At 38.0% G+C, this 13,514-nt stretch overlaps 1 protein-coding gene and 1 long non-coding RNA gene across 2 annotated transcripts in view; one reads left to right on the top strand and one right to left on the bottom strand.

Moving 5' to 3' along the window:
• LOC127624287 (rho GTPase-activating protein 18-like) overlaps positions 1 to 13,514 on the bottom strand; it is a 66,313-nt gene that overhangs the window by 40,242 nt on the left and 12,557 nt on the right. The gene's annotated exons all lie outside the window — the stretch shown is intronic.
• Positions 10,026 to 11,241, top strand: LOC127624293 (uncharacterized). Its single transcript, XR_007968142.1, has 3 exons — positions 10,026 to 10,152; positions 10,811 to 10,867; positions 11,162 to 11,241. It is a non-coding gene; the product is annotated as an uncharacterized LOC127624293 (long non-coding RNA).

Below are 13,514 nucleotides of genomic sequence, written 5' to 3'. Positions count from 1 at the left end.
TCATCTATGTGTCACTTCATATATATTTATTTATTCTCATTTATGAGAAATTGATATTTTTTTTGTGGGGTTAGAGTTCTCAACTCCAACATTACTCTAAAATGCCCATCCCTAGGTTTCACTAAAGTAACTATAGTTCAACTATGGTATTTGTAGTTAAACCATAACCACAAAAATGACCATGTTTTTACTACAGTAAGCAAATTTTAACCATGATTTTCATAGAAAAAACCAAATGTAATATTGCAGGAAAACCCAATCTATGATAATACAAATTAATAATTTGGGCCAAAGAAATTTGGTAAGTTTATAAACTATATTTACTCCATCATTAATTTGTTAATAATGGTTTTTAAAACCATGGTTCTTACCAAAGAAATGGTTACTATGGGTTTACTCATAAGAAACCATGTTTTTCTTACTATAGTAAAACTGTAACCCTGTCTTTTTTTTATTTTTTTTTGGCAGAGTGATTATGGTTTTTATTATTTATTTTAGGGTTTTCCTGTAGTATTACTATAGTTTTACCACAAAATCATGGTTAAAATATGATTAACTATGCTATAACTGTGGTTATGTTATGAAACAACTGGCAGGGAACGCAACTTATTGCAAGGTGAATATAAAAGTTATTTCCGAAAATATATTCCCTCCCTGTTATCTAAGGGGCTCCGTAGCTTCGAGATTGTTCAAAAGCCACAAGTCAGTATGATTTCAATTTAGTTTTTATCAAATGCATTTAATTGCTAATTTCATGGTGAAGAACTACACTACCCATAATCCTGAAGTGAGATCCACCAATTAGAGAAGTCAGTGTCACCAAAAGAGCTCAGCAGCGATCGCCTACTCCTATGAAGCTTGTATCAAAGTCACAGTCTACAAATCAAACTTTGTAGTGTTGTGATTGATCTCAGTTGTTTTGGTTCAAGGCTCATAACCTCCATAACCATCGGCTCAAATTAAAGATTTTTTGACATCTCTATAGAGAAAATGAATGGGAAAAATACTTGTAGAAACAAGGCTGCTGGAAAAGTGTACTTGCTTCATTCAAGCTGTCCAACATTAATGTTCCAAACATCAATCAATACAGCACACAATGGCAGGTCGGCTCGGTTGACATCTGAAGCCCAAAGTATATTTCGGTCAGGCACGAACATGAGGCATTCCAAACAAATGTTCAGTATGTGCATGCGCCAGGAATTATTTGCATTAATTAGTGGGTTCACAAGGTGGCAACACTCACAGTCGAGCCATTGCTGTCACAAAGGTGTAATTGCAGCTAAACAACAGGAGACTGTAAAAACAACAACAGTGGATGTTCAAATCCAGAGTGTGTGTGTGTGAGGACATCAGGAGATCCCTGCATTTCAATAACTCAAGTCTGAAGGAATATAAAGACATCTTTATGGTCTAAACTCCTTAAAATAAGTTGTCCAGCTTCGCATAGCAATCGTAGCACCCATGCACCAGTGTATGTGTGCTCAGTCAAATCGAGTATACTTTAAAAGCGAGCGTTTGACTGTATACCAAGCATTTGTGTTAAAACTGAAGTATAATTTGGGATTATAGACACGCAGGTCACTGCAGGACACTAAAGTGAGTACTTCTCTATCATTTAGAACGAGTCTAAATCTAAAGAGGAACATTTGTGCTTCTCCAAATCAACAACACAAGAAAAAAAACGTGTTTACATGAGTGTTGAAATCATCATATTACTCTTCGTTTTTAGCCGGTAAGAATGCTGGTAAAGGTGTTTACGTGCAACACAAAACCAGGGTGATGGGCAAAAACCTGTGTGCTAAACGGTTTTTGTATGAACTTAACCTGATAAAGAAACATAATTTAAAGTGTTTACATGAGCACACACATATTGCACATTTACACGCACGTTCTTACACTGATTATGCTTAATAAGCCGACAATGCGCATGGTCATGTAAATGCAATAAACTGTGTTCCTTTATCGGCGTAAAGGCTATAAATGGCTTATGAATAAACAGGTCAATACGGGTAGATTTTTGCCCATAATGCCAATTTCACGTGCCATGTAAACATCTTTACCGGTGTTCTTACCGGCTTATCCAATGTGCGCACGTGTTGAGCGCATGTCTCTTCGTGGTTTGACATCAAATGCAGAGAATAACACGATTATTTTAAATCTCATGTAAACCTGATTTTCTTGCTTTGTCCGATTTTTTTTATATAAGCAGATTTTTTGGAAGTAATCAGCATATTGGTGTGCATGTTATTGTCGACTCATTGATTAGGCCAAGCATAATCAGTGTAAGATCGTACATGCAAACACGCTCGCTGTGTCATAACCACATGCAATGCGATAAAAGCGGTCTTCAATATTAATAAGAGTTTTTGTCCTAACCAGCCGCAACCAACTTTGCAAACGAGGCAGTATTGAACAGTAGAACAAGCAAACGGTATACATAATAAACACACTGGGCCTCATTCATAAAAAAAAGCTTTTATTTAGAAACATTTCTTTGCTGCTTACATTTAGAAAGTAATTTATGAAGTATAGTTTTCTCCCAACACTGCTCGTTTTTTTTCCAGCAGACGTTCTTTAAAGACTTTTCCTGTTGCAAGGGACAATTTTCACCAAAGACACTGGCAATGTGCTCAATTTAACCAGAGAGGGTTAATGTTGGTGAACTGAACATCATTTCGAACCATTTTTATTGACCTCTTGGACTGTTTAATAGACAAAAGAACCTCTGATGACAGCAAAATATGCAATGACTTCAAGTTCCTCACTTTCTTTTTAGAATGATAATGCGCGTGTTTGCTAAATCATTGTTTTACGACGTGAATGCACTCCATAAAAACAAATAAACTTTTATTACTGCTCGCATATATGTTGAAAGTTTCTTATTCTCATTTACTAGTGAGTTTTAAGCCTTCCTTGTATGGCGTTTTCCTGGGCGTGGATTATGATGATTGTGAATGAACGTGCACCAGCACAACATTTACGAATGTTTGGAATTCACCAATATACAAATGTTTTACGAACAAACCTAGGGAATATGTAGCCTTCGTGAGAGTTTTCAGGAAGCTCCATTTTACGTGTAAATTGCACAACATTTTTCCCAATATTTAAGAAATTTTCATGAATGAGGCCCAATTTATAAACTATATACACGATTATCATGAAACGTAAATGATGTTATGATCCTTCATTCTCTTGTGGTGTTATTTCATTTTCTTTATTTTCAATATACAAAGTTTCATGTTGTTGTCGTCAAAGCCTAACTTGACGAGAAGGTTAGATATTTTCAGATATAATCTTTAAAGGTACACCAACAAAAGCACCCTGTGTAATTGTGTCAGAGAGAGGGCAGAAAATTGTCATGAAAAACTCATTTATGGCTGTTTTTGGTGCATGAAACCTTGATTACGTACATTTATAAGTGGACTTCAGGGGGAAAATGTCATGTAACAAGAAAGCAGAATATTGAGCCTTTGTAATTTATTCATGACACAGCAGGTGAAGGGATAAAGTCCGGAAGTCTAAAATATGAGCCTCTGTGGTATAAGAATAGATGCTTTTGTGAGTCTGTGCATACAGGAGGGGCAGACAAACAATCATTGTCGTTTCCCCTTTACATGAACGAGGTCCAAGAGGAGGTATAAATAAATACTCTAACCTCAGCACAGTGCACTGTTACTGGACATGAGAGTCACTTGATGTTGTCAAGCAGAGTTGTGGATCATACCGGGCTTGGATCCAAAAGTGCATTTAAGATAACACTCACACCGAGGTGACACAGACTCTATTGCTTCACTGAAAATTGTTAGTTACCAAGCAGAACTGGTCCCTGTAATGCAGTTTCTGGATCAACACTGTACATTAGCAGTGGAGCAGCCAGCAGGGCTTTTACCAATAAACTACCCCACCTGTGAGGTGCCAACAGTCCCGCAGTGCACATAACATGACACCTCATTAACGGTGTAGAAAATACTTGCGAGATGAGTTCACAGTTAGCAAATGGCACACGGTGTTAAAATACACACACTTTTCTTTTTTACTTTCTCTTTCTTTTATTCTGACCTCAAAACTTTTCAAGCACTTCTATATTTCTGCTATATAGTCTCAGGTTACTACTTATAGCATGTGCTTTCAAATCAAAAAGGCAAAAATAATAGTTTCTTCATCCTTGTTTGATTTGTTTTAAATTTTTTAAGGGGTCATATAATAGCGAACAGTCACATACTTATGCACTACTCACCAAATTAACTTAATTACAGAAACACACCAACTGAATTTGCATATATATATACACACACACACACACACACACACACACACACACACAGTGTGTATATATATATATATATATATATATATATATATATATATATATATATATATATATCAATTACAGTATATGTCAAATAGGGCTGCATGAAAATGGTTAAGATTATAATAAAATCACAATTATTTTGCTCAACATTTTAATCATGATGAATAACGTCTAACCTCCATTCTCTGATGGAGGGAACGAGACGTTGTGTCGAGTGAAGTGACACTAGGGGACATTCTTGAAGGCCTCGGTTACTACTTTAGAAAAGGCCAGTGAGAAATTGGAAGACAGAATTTGCATGTCCCTCCCCCAGACTTATGGGTATAAAATGAGGGAATCATGCCTGTTCATTCAGGTTTTGCACTGAGGAGCTGAGAATAAGGTTCGGCCATTACAGTGGCTCGGTTCAGCGTCGTGGCCAGGGGGACACATCGTCTCATTCCCACCATCAGGGAACGGAGGTTACAAAAAGTAACCTAGATGTTCCCGGTCTGTCGCTCACTCAACGTTTTGTCGAATTAAACGACACAAGGGTTCCCCATTCAATCACGGCATGCGCTGAACCGTGTACTTGAGCTGCTAAAGCAGGTGCAGGCAGGCAATTGCGTGCCAAAGCAACAGGCTGCATGTACCCTTCCCCAACGTCCCATAAAAAATGTCATTATCTTTTTAGGTTCCCGGCATCCCAAAAGGGGGAACAAGCGACGTGCCAAGCATGGGAGCAGGCCACGCCAGCCGTGCCTTTTCTCTCTCTATGTTCCTCGCATAGAGTTAAAGCTATAAAAGGCTGGGGCCATTTAATGCAATAACACGCATCAGGGAAGGCGTTCTTTTCCAACTCCTATTCTTTCAGGGGGAAAAGCCCTGCAGAGACCACAACGTTCCGGTAGGGGACCATACAGTGGGAAATACACACAGGGGGATTAATCCATGAAGGCGCATCCTGTGGAGCACTTCCAGTACAGAGTACTTAGTACAAGTAGTTTCCAAGGGTTCCAGTACCATAAGTTTGGCCATGGCCATATTATGCCGACACACCGACAAGCATCATCTCCCATCATAAATGTTTGCATTGGCTCCAGTGTGTTTATTAGGGGACCCTGGTTCAGATACCACGTTAAAACCAGGAAGTAATCGAGTTTGCATAATCACATTTCAGTAAGCAAAGACCGATTTAAAAAAACAAAACAAACCTACTGTTTCACAATTTCACTGTGTGATCAGCCTGAATTATCAAACAACCTCTCAAACGAGGAGTCACATAACGCTATGCGAGGGTTGGTCGCTTAGATACGAGTTTTGTTTGTTAAACTGTGCTGGGAGGGCAGGATGTTGAAAAATTGAAAATCTTTGGGCTGTGGGGTCATTAAAAAAGCACTTACGTTCTAACACGTCGGACGGCTCACAGGCTCAAGATGGCAGAGGTACAGTCGATAATGACAGCAGCAGCTTCATGACGTAGGTTGGGATATCTTGAACATTTATGCAGCATTAAATCAACCTCGACCGACATGGAGGGCCTCGCAGAAAAATGTACAGCGGTCACATTTATGGAGGCGAAACTTTCCACCCTGAGCACAAGAATGGACAATGTTGAAATATGGGTCGGACGAAAGAGAGCTACAGGCTAACCCGCCTGCTACCAAGGCTGATGTGGAACAGGTGCTTGAAAAATTTGATGATATTGGAAAATCTGAGCATACGTAATAATATTTGTTATGTTGGAATCCCAGAGGCCAAGATATGGCAACGTTTTTGGAAGGGGGTTATTCCGAATTTGATTGGCACAGAGGGCCACCAGCTCGAAATTGAGTACACCCACAGATTTTTTGGTCAGCTTCTCTGGGCATGTGACAGACCCCAATCTATTCTGACAAGATTTTAGCAGGCAATTCCAGAAGCAACATCTCAAGACATCAGCCAGGAAGTTAAAGCTCGGTCGCAAATGGGTCTTCCAAATGGACAATGACCCCAAGCATACCTCCAAAGTTGTGGCAAAATGGCTTAAAGACAATGAAGTCAAGGTATTGGAGTGGCCATCACAAAGACCTGACCTCAATCCGATTCTTCTAAACTTCTGCCCCACTGGGAATGTGATGAAATAAAAGCTGAAATTAATCATTCTCTCTACAATTATTCTGACATTTCACATTCTTAAAATAAAGTATCCTAACTAACCTAAGACAGGGAACGTTTTTTACGATTAAATGTCAGGAATTGTGAAAAACGTTTTAATGTATTTGGTTAAGGTGTACGCAACTTCTGACTTCAACAGTATATCTATTATGTACTACTGGATCTTAGGTACAACACTCCTTTTTATGGTTTAATTTGTTTATGCTTCTTTTAATGGTCCTAATGTTGAAGCTAGACATGTTATGAGAAATGAACCACGTGCATGATTAATTCACATGTTCATGTTTCAGAATACAGTTCAATCAAGGTACTGTAGTTAATCGTGGCATATCAAAGCAAATGTTCTAAATAAGAGCAGCTGAAACAAAAATGAAAGTGTTTTTTGCCTGTGTTTCACCAACAACCTTTCCTCTGTCATAAATGCTGATGATGGCCCTTTCATGGTTTAGCTATTAACCAAGCATTTGTGGAGTGGGTTCTTCAGATTACTCTACATGCTAAAGGTTAGACAGCACTCACAGCATTACAAACCACCAAAACACTTGAACAAAGAAAGAGAGGGCCAAGTACGCATTTCTTTCTATAAGCAGCCGAGACGTTTTGCATACACAAACAAAAGAGACACACTAAAGGGATTCAAAGCACTAACAGTGTGTCTTTTTTGTAGTTCTCCGTAGCAGCTAGTACACACTACAGTAGACGCACGATGTGAAAGAGGAGTCAAGCTAAAGCTGAACAGAAGGTTTAACAGAGTCGAGTCAAGGGGTCAGAACCAGTATGTGGGCTGTTGCTATGACAACTAAAAGTATACCAATGGAATGTGGCTGCTTGGAAAAAGTGAAAGGTTGTGTTGTTTCTAAAACTAAGAACATGTACATTCATGTTTAAATCAATTTAAAGAAAGACAAAATGAAATGCCATTTGCAATGCATTTACTTTCAAGTGAAACAGGATATTCAGCCTCTAATAATAGAGCATCAATAGTGTAGAGCATATAATCAATAATCTGTCTATGTATGGAAAAGAGCAGCATGAACATTCTTCCCATTACATCTAATTTTGTGTTCCGTGAATGCAAGAAAGTCATACAGGTTTGGAACAACATGAGGGTGAGTGACTGATGACAGAATTTTCATTTTTGCGTGAAATAATTCACCAAGCTTGACGTTTGTCCTTCCTTATTCTAAATGGATGGACAACAGGACTGTGAATGTTGGGTTCAAGTTATTTTAGCACATCTGTACTTTGGGTTGCGCTGATAAATTGTTTAGCTATCTCTCATTGCTATCTAAGAGTTTACAAATCTCAGAATACTCCTGCAGAAAAAGTATTTACTTTCAAACAAAACCCTGATTCACAAATTATAAAAAGGTACATGAAACCCACAACATATTTATACATTTGACATTTCTACAGTATATTATGTATTTTTAAATACGGCTGTGGCTCAGTTGGTAGAGCGGGTTGGCCACTAATCGCAGGGTTGGTGGTTCAAATCCTGGCCCACACGACTCCACATGCCGAAGTGTCCTTGGGCAAGACACTGAACCCTGAGTTGCTCCCAATGGCAGGCTAGCACCTTGCATGGCAGCTCTGCCACCATTGGTGTATGAATGTGTGTGTGAATGAGTCAACAGTGTAAAGCGCTTTGAATACTGATAAGGTTAAAAAGGCGCTATAAGTTCAGACCATTTACCATCATTATACATGTATGTGAAATATATATATATATATATACATACACACACACACACACACACACACACACACACACACACACACACACACACACACACACAACTGCTGTCAGCGTTAATGCATGCGATTAATTTAAAATGTTTAACGTGTTAATTTTTCTTAATTGCAATTAAGGCATGTACTGATTTGTCATTATTGATTCTGACGTTTTATTCAGCTCTGTGTGAGTTATAAACACTGTTAGTCCTTCACGCATCTTTTTTAAGTCAGCATTTTACCACATAACACTGTCAATTCTTACAAGCCCGCTGGGTAGATAGATTTCTCCCTGTTGACACTCCGCTCAAATATTATTTCAACTTTGTACCCGTTGCTGCAGAGTTTTGAAGTGTCAGCTAATGATCACTAGACAGTACAAGACACGCTTTTCATATGGAGTTCAATGCAGCGCTGGATGCCCTAACCCTAACCTTACCTAACCCAAACAAATCATGTGCATTCCATATCTAAAGTGAAAAGACAGTCTTCCAACTTATTAATATTAAATGAGGGTTTAATACACATTACAATGAATACTAGTTCTTTCAATCGTTCAACATCCACTTAGACTTTGAGAAATGTTTAATGTTACTCGAACTGGAGCGATTTTAGTGAATTAGCATTTTTTGTTACATGCTGTATTTTTTTGTTCAATCGTACTGTTCTTTCCAAAGAACGAATACAGTTGAAGTCAGAAGTTTACATACACTTTAGCCAAATACATTTAAACTCAGTTTTTCACAATTCCTGAGATTTAATCATAGAAAACATTCCCTCTCTTTCCCAGATAGCAAAAAATATCCGGACGGCTTCTTTTTGCCGCCGTCCCTAAGCTGTCGGCTATAGGTGCGTCCCACTGGCGGGGATGAAGCGTTTGCCGCCGAATTCGTCACTCCCATTTCTTGTGACATGCGGGCCACCCGCTTCATTTTCTCTGGCGTTTGCCTCCGGCTGATCGACGGCGGGCGGCTGGCGGCAAGCTGCTTTGAAATGCAAGGATTTCTACTCTCAAAATCGACCAGCCATGTTGGCTATTATTATTTTTTGCTCCAAAGCCATTAGGGTTTATAACAGAGGCTTGACTCTTGATTCCATGATAAGGTAAGGTTTAGGAAATGACATTTAAATTACTTTGAAACTCTGAAGCGATTATACAGTAATATTTGTAAAATATATTGAATTATTTTATGCACTTGAAAATTGTTTACATTTCTTTGATTGCTACGCATTTGAGACATGCACCAATAAACCAAAAAGAATTCCTTTTGTAAAACTTACTTGGCAATAAATATCTTTATGATTCTGATTAGGTTTTAAAATAGATATTTAATTCATGGTATGAACAATTTAGCAGAATAAATTGATGAAGTTAGACTTTTCACTGAATGCCTGACTATCAGTGAACAGTGAAAGACATCTGCAACATGGCCAAAATCTCGGGTATACTTTAATTTTTTTTATTAATTTGCAACCATGGTGATATCTATCATAAACATGAAAATCCCTGTTTTGACGTGAAGGATAAACTCAATGAAAAAGCGAAATTATCCTCTGGTTTCACAGTTGCGCAGAAATTTCGTTTATGTCTACATTTTTTCCAACCTCGATTTTTTTTGTTATTTTACCTTTTACAGGTTTTGCAATTATGACCTGTACAAATGTTTAAGAAAGGGTTAAAGTCCCTGTAAAGGCAATAAAAAAAATCTAAACGCATTATAAATGTTAAAAATGTATTGCTAAAACACATGACAAAAACTGAACAGTGAAGTTCCGCTGTCGCCATATCTGATTCCGGTTTACTTGCGCGTCGCCCAAAGTGTCGGTTTTTACTCGATGTCTCCAGAATCTTCAGAAAATACGCGTCAGCGATGTTCATCGCATTGTTGATGCCTGGTCCCCTGCTCCGACAAGCAAGAGGGACAAGGGCTTTAAACTCTACATATCGAGTTATCTGCACAACTACAAGGGTAAGTATTTTAATCGAATGTGGTGTGCCGGCAGATAGCGGCTAAGCTAGTTTGCCACGTGTTCATTTTTAATGTAACGTTAGTATAGAAGCTTGTTTTTTCTTAGTTTTAAAGCAGACTGTTTGTTAATTTTTGTGATAATTGTGATATCAATTATATTAACTTGGTCTTCTCAGTTTCTAATAAAGATCAGGGCACAGGTGAAGTCACTGTCAAGGCATTGTGCTACAGGTCCACGAGGAAAACAGATAAACCTCACAGTTTGAGTGTATGGTGAAGCTAGAATTAATAAGACCGCAGTTACAGGCTTGTTACTTTAATAGCCCGATGTTCCTGGGGACTCGGCTAAGGTTATTCATGTTTAATGTAACTCAAATCAAATGAAAACAGTTATTGTATGCAGGTAATTTTCCCTAGCTGGTCCCCTCTGTGTAAAATGGGTTCTTATTCATGTTTTCAACTCAGTCATTCGTTTAAGATGCAATCTTGTGTTATAAGTATTAGGCTATCATGATTATACAGTGAGCAAGCTATATAAATAAGTATTTAATATAATAAAAGTGTAGGGCAACAACCTAGGGTGTAAGGTAAAGGCTGAATATTGTAGATTTATTACAATATGTTGCATGCTTGAATTAAAATACCTGTGGATATGCAGGAGCACACACTCTACAAAGGCCTGACTGGAGATTTGCCTGATCTATCCGTCCTTCAGGTGAGTAGGGATATAACAATAGCACATTTCACTGTACAGTATGATATATCAACCAAAATCTGTATACCAATATTTCATTTTCTTTTTCCTCCCCTTTTACAAACAAATATTCTGCTTCAAAGAAAAAAAATTAAATTGATGTTATCATAAGTGTTCTTCATTATGAACTTGTATGCCATGCATAACATACTGTGGACAGAAATTACAGGGAAAGTTACTGGTATGATAATTGTGGTTATATTATATTACTATTATATTTAGTGTATTGCTAATCAATATATTGTTACTTCCCAGATGACAGCGGCTCACTTCAAGAGCAGGTGAAGCAAGTTGGGACAATGTTGAAGACATTTGCTCGCACTGGGCAATCGGGTACAACTTGCAAACAACACCTGTGGTTGTTGGTTTAATTCCCACTGGGGCCACCTGTACATGTAGTAGACCTAGATATAAATGTCATAGTTTAGTAGTTGAAGGACCAGGACTGACTACTTTATTCTTTTATTCTGGGAACCCCTGTAGGTGCAGATCAAACCCTAATGCTGCAACGTCTTGGAGTTTGGCGATGTTGTGCGTAGCATGGACGACAAAATGCTATGCTGCAACATTTCAGTGCCAATGTGTCTGTTGGAGAGTTATCCCTGCCAGGGGATCTGTTACTCCCCCCTAGACACCCAGGAAGATTTGGCGTTGCTTGACAACAGTTTGAGGCAGGATAAAGAGCTCCAGCAACGATTTGTAAGTGTGCCGATTTCGTTTTATAACGCCATAGGGTAATCTAAAAAGTAAAATTAAGATCGTACACTGCATATTCTACAGTCTGAATCCACAGCCTGTCACATTTTAAATTTATGAGAAGCTTCAGAGAAATGTAATTTGTAACATGTTTTTTTTTGTATTTTCAGCTTCGGTTTTTGGCAATCAAATGTGGGAGGGACCTAAAGACAACCGTGTGTGAATGCTTCAGAGTATCTTCTCTAATCACCTTTCCATCAATACAACCTGGACTGGTGTAGGGGATAAAGCATGTTTTAGAGACATGTTCCTGAAGACCATTGTTCAAAGTAAGTTGGATTTTTTTTTTTATATTTAAGTACATGTGTATGACCTTATGCCATTCAAATGGAATGACAGATCTTTATTTTCTACAGGAGCCATCCGGAAGAACCCGGCAACCCAGGATGCCACTGATGAGGCGATCCAGGTTAACGTTACGCGTTACCTGAAAGGAGCATCTGAACATGAAGGTGGAAAAAGGCGCCGCACAGCTGAGAGGGACCCACGGCCGACCCCTTAAACCTAGGCTGACTACTGACACCCCAGCATCACTGACAACTGGAACCCTTTCTTTATCCTGCAGTCAGTAACATCAAGACCCCTAAAAAAGCCTGCTAAAAGTGTCAGACTACACTCACCCAATCCACACTGTTCACTGTGGAAATTGCTCTTTTTTTATTTTATTTTTTTTCTCTCGTGACCCTGCTTTGAGGGCAGCTCCTTGGATGAATATGGGACGGTTTGTCCTTTTATACAGGCGCACGAGGAATCACTGAAGATATGCCAATTTGCACTGCCTCATTCTGGAGGTCGGGGAAAACCGGTGATTCTTAGCCCACTACGCCACACAGTCCCCAACCTCTCCAGACATTCTGATTGGCTGTGTTCTCTACAGCCAGATTTTCTGCTGTTAATTATATTTATTCCCACTTGTTGTCATGTGTAAGTTGAATGTCAAAATGTATATTATACCTGTTATCCTGCACATTCCTTGATACCAAAGATCTCAATTATTTCATATACAATTTGCTGCTTATTTCATTGTTACAGTTACAGCTTAACTATTCTATTTTTAAATATAGCTTGTAAATCCTAGATTATACATCTAATACTTGATATTTGCACATTATCTGGTATCAAATATTCTACTTACCGTGACTTTAGGATTGGCTTATTTCATTCCGTCAGTGCTTAACAATTCTATTATAGTTTGTAAATCCTATTTCATGCCTCTGATACTTCATATTGCACATTAACTAGTACCAAAAATTCTACTTTCATTCCATCACAGTGCTTAACTGTTATTCTATTGTTAAATATAGCTTGTAAATCCTTGTGCCACAGGTCAGCATTGCAGTTATGATGGTATATTCTACTCCAGAGCTTTATTCTAAATTATTACCACTTAACCTATTGTTAGAAATGACTTGTAAATATGATGTTATACCTCAATTTATTTGGTATCCTGCACTTTCTTTGGTACCAAATATCCTCATTGCTTGTGTTTACTGGTAATTCTTTTCATCCCAGAGCTGACCTCTTTATATTATTAACAATTATTGTGTTACAATAGTGTTTTAAAAAAAAAAAAGAAATTGGAAACCTGCATGCTCTTTTGTGTGTGTGTGTGTGTGTGTGTGTGTGTGTGTGTGTGTGTGTGTGTGTGTGTGTATATATATATATAATGTTTGTATTTTTCTGTTATTTATATTTCAGTGATCTGACATCTTGTTTCAATGACAGTTACTGTACTTTGAAATGTGGAATTAAAACGCCAAATGGAAATTTGTCTGGTTTGATCAATCATTATTCTTGATAAACTGCATGCTTATATATATATATATATATATATATATATATATATATATAT

This window comes from Xyrauchen texanus, chromosome 30 (genome assembly GCF_025860055.1).
Source record: "Xyrauchen texanus isolate HMW12.3.18 chromosome 30, RBS_HiC_50CHRs, whole genome shotgun sequence".
NCBI lineage: Eukaryota > Metazoa > Chordata > Actinopteri > Cypriniformes > Catostomidae > Xyrauchen > Xyrauchen texanus.
The sequence above is the reverse complement of the archived record's forward strand: the minus strand, read 5'-3'. Positions and strand labels throughout refer to the sequence as shown.